This window comes from Tachypleus tridentatus, chromosome 2, assembly GCF_004210375.1.
Source record: "Tachypleus tridentatus isolate NWPU-2018 chromosome 2, ASM421037v1, whole genome shotgun sequence".
In the NCBI taxonomy this organism is placed as follows: domain Eukaryota; kingdom Metazoa; phylum Arthropoda; class Merostomata; order Xiphosura; family Limulidae; genus Tachypleus; species Tachypleus tridentatus.
The window spans coordinates 13,804,265-13,815,648 of record NC_134826.1 but is presented as its reverse complement, the minus strand read 5'-3'; positions in this window follow the sequence as shown (position 1 = coordinate 13,815,648).

The following is an 11,384-nucleotide window of genomic DNA, read 5'->3' as shown; positions in this document are numbered from 1 at the left end:
TACTATAATAAAATGGATTGACCGTAAGATTATAATTAAAACTACATGCTATATATTGAATAAAATACATTGTTATATACTATAATAAAATGGATTGACCGTAAGATTATAATTAAAACTACATGCTATATATTGAATAAAATACATTGTTATATACTATAATAAAATGGATTGACCGTAAGATTATAATTAAAACTACATGCTATATATTGAATAAAATACATTGTTATATACTATAATAAAATGGATTGACCGTAAGATTATAATTAAAACTACATGCTATATATTGAATAAAATACATTGTTATATACTATAATAAAATGGATTGACCGTAAGATTATAATTAAAACTACATGCTATATATTGAATAAAATACATTGTTATATACTATAATAAAATGGATTGACCGTAAGATTATAATTAAAACTACATGCTATATATTGAATAAAATACATTGTTATATACTATAATAAAATGGATTGACCGTAAGATTATAATTAAAACTACATGCTATATATTGAATAAAATACATTGTTATATACTATAATAAAATGGATTGACCGTAAGATTATAATTAAAACTACATGCTATATATTGAATAAAATACATTGTTATATACTATAATAAAATGGATTGACCGTAAGATTATAATTAAAACTACATGCTATATATTGAATAAAATACATTGTTATATACTATAATAAAATGGATTGACCGTAAGATTATAATTAAAACTACATGCTATATATTGAATAAAATACATTGTTATATACTATAATAAAATGGATTGACCGTAAGATTATAATTAAAACTACATGCTATATATTGAATAAAATACATTGTTATATACTATAATAAAATGGATTGACCGTAAGATTATAATTAAAACTACATGCTATATATTGAATAAAATACATTGTTATATACTATAATAAAATGGATTGACCGTAAGATTATAATTAAAACTACATGCTATATATTGAATAAAATACATTGTTATATACTATAATAAAATGGATTGACCGTAAGATTATAATTAAAACTACATGCTATATATTGAATAAAATACATTGTTATATACTATAATAAAATGGATTGACCGTAAGATTATAATTAAAACTACATGCTATATATTGAATAAAATACATTGTTATATACTATAATAAAATGGATTGACCGTAAGATTATAATTAAAACTACATGCTATATATTGAATAAAATACATTGTTATATACTATAATAAAATGGATTGACCGTAAGATTATAATTAAAACTACATGCTATATATTGAATAAAATACATTGTTATATACTATAATAAAATGGATTGACCGTAAGATTATAATTAAAACTACATGCTATATATTGAATAAAATACATTGTTATATACTATAATAAAATGGATTGACCGTAAGATTATAATTAAAACTACATGCTATATATTGAATAAAATACATTGTTATATACTATAATAAAATGGATTGACCGTAAGATTATAATTAAAACTACATGCTATATATTGAATAAAATACATTGTTATATACTATAATAAAATGGATTGAACGTAAGATTATAATTAAAACTACATGCTATATATTGAATAAAATACATTGTTATATACTATAATAAAATGGATTACTACATGCTATATATTGAATAAAATACATTGTTATATACTATAATAAAATGGAACCGTAAGATTATAATTAAAAGTACATGCTATATATTGAATAAAATACATTGTTATATACTATAATAAAATGGATTGACCGTAAGATTATAATTAAAACTACATGCTATATATTGAATAAAATACATTGTTATATACTATAATAAAATGGATTGACCGTAAGATTGACCGTAAGATTATAATTAAAAATACATGCTATATATTGAATAAAATACATTGTTATATACTATAATAAAATGGATTGACCGTAAGATTATAATTAAAACTACATGCTATATATTGAATAAAATACATTGTTATATTACTATAATAAAATGGATTGACCGTAAGATTATAATTAAAACTACATGCTATATATTGAATAAAATACATTGTTATATACTATAATAAAATGGATTGACCGTAAGATTATAATTAAAACTACATGCTATATATTGAATAAAATACATTGTTATATACTATAATAAAATGGATTGACCGTAAGATTATAATTAAAACTACATGCTATATATTGAATAAAATACATTGTTATATATATAATAAAATGGATTGACCGTGACCGTAAGATTATAATTAAAACTACATGCTATATATTGAATAAAATACATTGTTATATACTATAATAAAATGGATTGACCGTAAGATTATAATTAAAACTACATGCTATATATTGAATAAAATACATTGTTATATACTATAATAAAATGGATTGACCGTAAGATTATAATTAAAACTACATGCTATATATTGAATAAAATACATTGTTATATACTATAATAAAATGGATTGACCGTAAGATTATAATTAAAACTACATGCTATATATTGAATAAAATACATTGTTATATACTATAATAAAATGGATTGACCGTAAGATTATAATTAAAACTACATGCTATATATTGAATAAAATACATTGTTATATACTATAATAAAATGGATTGACCGTAAGATTATAATTAAAACTACATGCTATATATTGAATAAAATACATTGTTATATACTATAATAAAATGGAGATGACTGTAAGATTATAATTAAAACTACATGCTATATATTGAATAAAATACATTGTTATATACTATAATAAAATGGATTGACCGTAAGATTATAATTAAAACTACATGCTATATATTGAATAAAATACATTGTTATATACTATAATAAAATGGATTGACCGTAAGATTATAATTAAAACTACATGCTATATATTGAATAAAATACATTGTTATATACTATAATAAAATGGATTGACCGTAAGATTATAATTAAAACTACATGCTATATATTGAATAAAATACATTGTTATATACTATAATAAAATGGATTGACCGTAAGATTATAATTAAAACTACATGCTATATATTGAATAAAATACATTGTTATATACTATAATAAAATGGATTGACCGTAAGATTATAATTAAAACTACATGCTATATATTGAATAAAATACATTGTTATATACTATAATAAAATGGATTGACCGTAAGATTATAATTAAAACTACATGCTATATATTGAATAAAATACATTGTTATATACTATAATAAAATGGATTGACCGTAAGATTATAATTAAAACTACATGCTATATATTGAATAAAATACATTGTTATATACTATAATAAAATGGATTGACCGTAAGATTATAATTAAAACTACATGCTATATATTGAATAAAATACATTGTTATATACTATAATAAAATGGATTGACCGTAAGATTATAATTAAAACTACATGCTATATATTGAATAAAATACATTGTTATATACTATAATAAAATGGATTGACCGTAAGATTATAATTAAAACTACATGCTATATATTGAATAAAATACATTGTTATATACTATAATAAAATGGATTGACCGTAAGATTATAATTAAAACTACATGCTATATATTGAATAAAATACATTGTTATATACTATAATAAAATGGATTGACCGTAAGATTATAATTAAAACTACATGCTATATATTGAATAAAATACATTGTTATATACTATAATAAAATGGATTGACCGTAAGATTATAATTAAAACTACATGCTATATATTGAATAAAATACATTGTTATATACTATAATAAAATGGATTGACCGTAAGATTATAATTAAAACTACATGCTATATATTGAATAAAATACATTGTTATATACTATAATAAAATGGATTGACCGTAAGATTATAATTAAAACTACATGCTATATATTGAATAAAATACATTGTTATATACTATAATAAAATGGATTGACCGTAAGATTATAATTAAAACTACATGCTATATATTGAATAAAATACATTGTTATATACTATAATAAAATGGATTGACCGTAAGATTATAATTAAAACTACATGCTATATATTGAATAAAATACATTGTTATATACTATAATAAAATGGATTGACCGTAAGATTATAATTAAAACTACATGCTATATATTGAATAAAATACATTGTTATATACTATAATAAAATGGATTGACCGTAAGATTATAATTAAAACTACATGCTATATATTGAATAAAATACATTGTTATATACTATAATAAAATGGATTGACCGTAAGATTATAATTAAAACTACATGCTATATATTGAATAAAATACATTGTTATATACTATAATAAAATGGATTGACCGTAAGATTATAATTAAAACTACATGCTATATATTGAATAAAATACATTGTTATATACTATAATAAAATGGATTGACCGTAAGATTATAATTAAAACTACATGCTATATATTGAATAAAATACATTGTTATATACTATAATAAAATGGATTGACCGTAAGATTATAATTAAAACTACATGCTATATATTGAATAAAATACATTGTTATATACTATAATAAAATGGATTGACCGTAAGATTATAATTAAAACTACATGCTATATATTGAATAAAATACATTGTTATATACTATAATAAAATGGATTGACCGTAAGATTATAATTAAAACTACATGCTATATATTGAATAAAATACATTGTTATATACTATAATAAAATGGATTGACCGTAAGATTATAATTAAAACTACATGCTATATATTGAATAAAATACATTGTTATATACTATAATAAAATGGATTGACCGTAAGATTATAATTAAAACTACATGCTATATATTGAATAAAATACATTGTTATATACTATAATAAAATGGATTGACCGTAAGATTATAATTAAAACTACATGCTATATATTGAATAAAATACATTGTTATATACTATAATAAAATGGATTGACCGTAAGATTATAATTAAAACTACATGCTATATATTGAATAAAATACATTGTTATATACTATAATAAAATGGATTGACCGTAAGATTATAATTAAAACTACATGCTATATATTGAATAAAATACATTGTTATATACTATAATAAAATGGATTGACCGTAAGATTATAATTAAAACTACATGCTATATATTGAATAAAATACATTGTTATATACTATAATAAAATGGATTGACCGTAAGATTATAATTAAAACTACATGCTATATATTGAATAAAATACATTGTTATATACTATAATAAAATGGATTGACCGTAAGATTATAATTAAAACTACATGCTATATATTGAATAAAATACATTGTTATATACTATAATAAAATGGATTGACCGTAAGATTATAATTAAAACTACATGCTATATATTGAATAAAATACATTGTTATATACTATAATAAAATGGATTGACCGTAAGATTATAATTAAAACTACATGCTATATATTGAATAAAATACATTGTTATATACTATAATAAAATGGATTGACCGTAAGATTATAATTAAAACTACATGCTATATATTGAATAAAATACATTGTTATATACTATAATAAAATGGATTGACCGTAAGATTATAATTAAAACTACATGCTATATATTGAATAAAATACATTGTTATATACTATAATAAAATGGATTGACCGTAAGATTATAATTAAAACTACATGCTATATATTGAATAAAATACATTGTTATATACTATAATAAAATGGATTGACCGTAAGATTATAATTAAAACTACATGCTATATATTGAATAAAATACATTGTTATATACTATAATAAAATGGATTGACCGTAAGATTATAATTAAAACTACATGCTATATATTGAATAAAATACATTGTTATATACTATAATAAAATGGATTGACCGTAAGATTATAATTAAAACTACATGCTATATATTGAATAAAATACATTGTTATATACTATAATAAAATGGATTGACCGTAAGATTATAATTAAAACTACATGCTATATATTGAATAAAATACATTGTTATATACTATAATAAAATGGATTGACCGTAAGATTATAATTAAAACTACATGCTATATATTGAATAAAATACATTGTTATATACTATAATAAAATGGATTGACCGTAAGATTATAATTAAAACTACATGCTATATATTGAATAAAATACATTGTTATATACTATAATAAAATGGATTGACCGTAAGATTATAATTAAAACTACATGCTATATATTGAATAAAATACATTGTTATATACTATAATAAAATGGATTGACCGTAAGATTATAATTAAAACTACATGCTATATATTGAATAAAATACATTGTTATATACTATAATAAAATGGATTGACCGTAAGATTATAATTAAAACTACATGCTATATATTGAATAAAATACATTGTTATATACTATAATAAAATGGATTGACCGTAAGATTATAATTAAAACTACATGCTATATATTGAATAAAATACATTGTTATATACTATAATAAAATGGATTGACCGTAAGATTATAATTAAAACTACATGCTATATATTGAATAAAATACATTGTTATATACTATAATAAAATGGATTGACCGTAAGATTATAATTAAAACTACATGCTATATATTGAATAAAATACATTGTTATATACTATAATAAAATGGATTGACCGTAAGATTATAATTAAAACTACATGCTATATATTGAATAAAATACATTGTTATATACTATAATAAAATGGATTGACCGTAAGATTATAATTAAAACTACATGCTATATATTGAATAAAATACATTGTTATATACTATAATAAAATGGATTGACCGTAAGATTATAATTAAAACTACATGCTATATATTGAATAAAATACATTGTTATATACTATAATAAAATGGATTGACCGTAAGATTATAATTAAAACTACATGCTATATATTGAATAAAATACATTGTTATATACTATAATAAAATGGATTGACCGTAAGAAAGATTATAATTAAAACTACATGCTATATATTGAATAAAATACATTGTTATATACTATAATAAAATGGATTGACCGTAAGATTATAATTAAAACTACATGCTATATATTGAATAAAATACATTGTTATATACTATAATAAAATGGATTGACCGTAAGATTATAATTAAAACTACATGCTATATATTGAATAAAATACATTGTTATATACTATAATAAAATGGATTGACCGTAAGATTATAATTAAAACTACATGCTATATATTGAATAAAATACATTGTTATATACTATAATAAAATGGATTGACCGTAAGATTATAATTAAAACTACATGCTATATATTGAATAAAATACATTGTTATATACTATAATAAAATGGATTGACCGTAAGATTATAATTAAAACTACATGCTATATATTGAATAAAATACATTGTTATATACTATAATAAAATGGATTGACCGTAAGATTATAATTAAAACTACATGCTATATATTGAATAAAATACATTGTTATATACTATAATAAAATGGATTGACCGTAAGATTATAATTAAAACTACATGCTATATATTGAATAAAATACATTGTTATATACTATAATAAAATGGATTGACCGTAAGATTATAATTAAAACTACATGCTATATATTGAATAAAATACATTGTTATATACTATAATAAAATGGATTGACCGTAAGATTATAATTAAAACTACATGCTATATATTGAATAAAATACATTGTTATATACTATAATAAAATGGATTGACCGTAAGATTATAATTAAAACTACATGCTATATATTGAATAAAATACATTGTTATATACTATAATAAAATGGATTGACCGTAAGATTATAATTAAAACTACATGCTATATATTGAATAAAATACATTGTTATATACTATAATAAAATGGATTGACCGTAAGATTATAATTAAAACTACATGCTATATATTGAATAAAATACATTGTTATATACTATAATAAAATGGATTGACCGTAAGATTATAATTAAAACTACATGCTATATATTGAATAAAATACATTGTTATATACTATAATAAAATGGATTGACCGTAAGATTATAATTAAAACTACATGCTATATATTGAATAAAATACATTGTTATATACTATAATAAAATGGATTGACCGTAAGATTATAATTAAAACTACATGCTATATATTGAATAAAATACATTGTTATATACTATAATAAAATGGATTGACCGTAAGATTATAATTAAAACTACATGCTATATATTGAATAAAATACATTGTTATATACTATAATAAAATGGATTGACCGTAAGATTATAATTAAAACTACATGCTATATATTGAATAAAATACATTGTTATATACTATAATAAAATGGATTGACCGTAAGATTATAATTAAAACTACATGCTATATATTGAATAAAATACATTGTTATATACTATAATAAAATGGATTGACCGTAAGATTATAATTAAAACTACATGCTATATATTGAATAAAATACATTGTTATATACTATAATAAAATGGATTGACCGTAAGATTATAATTAAAACTACATGCTATATATTGAATAAAATACATTGTTATATACTATAATAAAATGGATTGACCGTAAGATTATAATTAAAACTACATGCTATATATTGAATAAAATACATTGTTATATACTATAATAAAATGGATTGACCGTAAGATTATAATTAAAACTACATGCTATATATTGAATAAAATACATTGTTATATACTATAATAAAATGGATTGACCGTAAGATTATAATTAAAACTACATGCTATATATTGAATAAAATACATTGTTATATACTATAATAAAATGGATTGACCGTAAGATTATAATTAAAACTACATGCTATATATTGAATAAAATACATTGTTATATACTATAATAAAATGGATTGACCGTAAGATTATAATTAAAACTACATGCTATATATTGAATAAAATACATTGTTATATACTATAATAAAATGGATTGACCGTAAGATTATAATTAAAACTACATGCTATATATTGAATAAAATACATTGTTATATACTATAATAAAATGGATTGACCGTAAGATTATAATTAAAACTACATGCTATATATTGAATAAAATACATTGTTATATACTATAATAAAATGGATTGACCGTAAGATTATAATTAAAACTACATGCTATATATTGAATAAAATACATTGTTATATACTATAATAAAATGGATTGACCGTAAGATTATAATTAAAACTACATGCTATATATTGAATAAAATACATTGTTATATACTATAATAAAATGGATTGACCGTAAGATTATAATTAAAACTACATGCTATATATTGAATAAAATACATTGTTATATACTATAATAAAATGGATTGACCGTAAGATTATAATTAAAACTACATGCTATATATTGAATAAAATACATTGTTATATACTATAATAAAATGGATTGACCGTAAGATTATAATTAAAACTACATGCTATATATTGAATAAAATACATTGTTATATACTATAATAAAATGGATTGACCGTAAGATTATAATTAAAACTACATGCTATATATTGAATAAAATACATTGTTATATACTATAATAAAATGGATTGACCGTAAGATTATAATTAAAACTACATGCTATATATTGAATAAAATACATTGTTATATACTATAATAAAATGGATTGACCGTAAGATTATAATTAAAACTACATGCTATATATTGAATAAAATACATTGTTATATACTATAATAAAATGGATTGACCGTAAGATTATAATTAAAACTACATGCTATATATTGAATAAAATACATTGTTATATACTATAATAAAATGGATTGACCGTAAGATTATAATTAAAACTACATGCTATATATTGAATAAAATACATTGTTATATACTATAATAAAATGGATTGACCGTAAGATTATAATTAAAACTACATGCTATATATTGAATAAAATACATTGTTATATACTATAATAAAATGGATTGACCGTAAGATTATAATTAAAACTACATGCTATATATTGAATAAAATACATTGTTATATACTATAATAAAATGGATTGACCGTAAGATTATAATTAAAACTACATGCTATATATTGAATAAAATACATTGTTATATACTATAATAAAATGGATTGACCGTAAGATTATAATTAAAACTACATGCTATATATTGAATAAAATACATTGTTATATACTATAATAAAATGGATTGACCGTAAGATTATAATTAAAACTACATGCTATATATTGAATAAAATACATTGTTATATACTATAATAAAATGGATTGACCGTAAGATTATAATTAAAACTACATGCTATATATTGAATAAAATACATTGTTATATACTATAATAAAATGGATTGACCGTAAGATTATAATTAAAACTACATGCTATATATTGAATAAAATACATTGTTATATACTATAATAAAATGGATTGACCGTAAGATTATAATTAAAACTACATGCTATATATTGAATAAAATACATTGTTATATACTATAATAAAATGGATTGACCGTAAGATTATAATTAAAACTACATGCTATATATTGAATAAAATACATTGTTATATACTATAATAAAATGGATTGACCGTAAGATTATAATTAAAACTACATGCTATATATTGAATAAAATACATTGTTATATACTATAATAAAATGGATTGACCGTAAGATTATAATTAAAACTACATGCTATATATTGAATAAAATACATTGTTATATACTATAATAAAATGGATTGACCGTAAGATTATAATTAAAACTACATGCTATATATTGAATAAAATACATTGTTATATACTATAATAAAATGGATTGACCGTAAGATTATAATTAAAACTACATGCTATATATTGAATAAAATACATTGTTATATACTATAATAAAATGGATTGACCGTAAGATTATAATTAAAACTACATGCTATATATTGAATAAAATACATTGTTATATACTATAATAAAATGGATTGACCGTAAGATTATAATTAAAACTACATGCTATATATTGAATAAAATACATTGTTATATACTATAATAAAATGGATTGACCGTAAGATTATAATTAAAACTACATGCTATATATTGAATAAAATACATTGTTATATACTATAATAAAATGGATTGACCGTAAGATTATAATTAAAACTACATGCTATATATTGAATAAAATACATTGTTATATACTATAATAAAATGGATTGACCGTAAGATTATAATTAAAACTACATGCTATATATTGAATAAAATACATTGTTATATACTATAATAAAATGGATTGACCGTAAGATTATAATTAAAACTACATGCTATATATTGAATAAAATACATTGTTATATACTATAATAAAATGGATTGACCGTAAGATTATAATTAAAACTACATGCTATATATTGAATAAAAT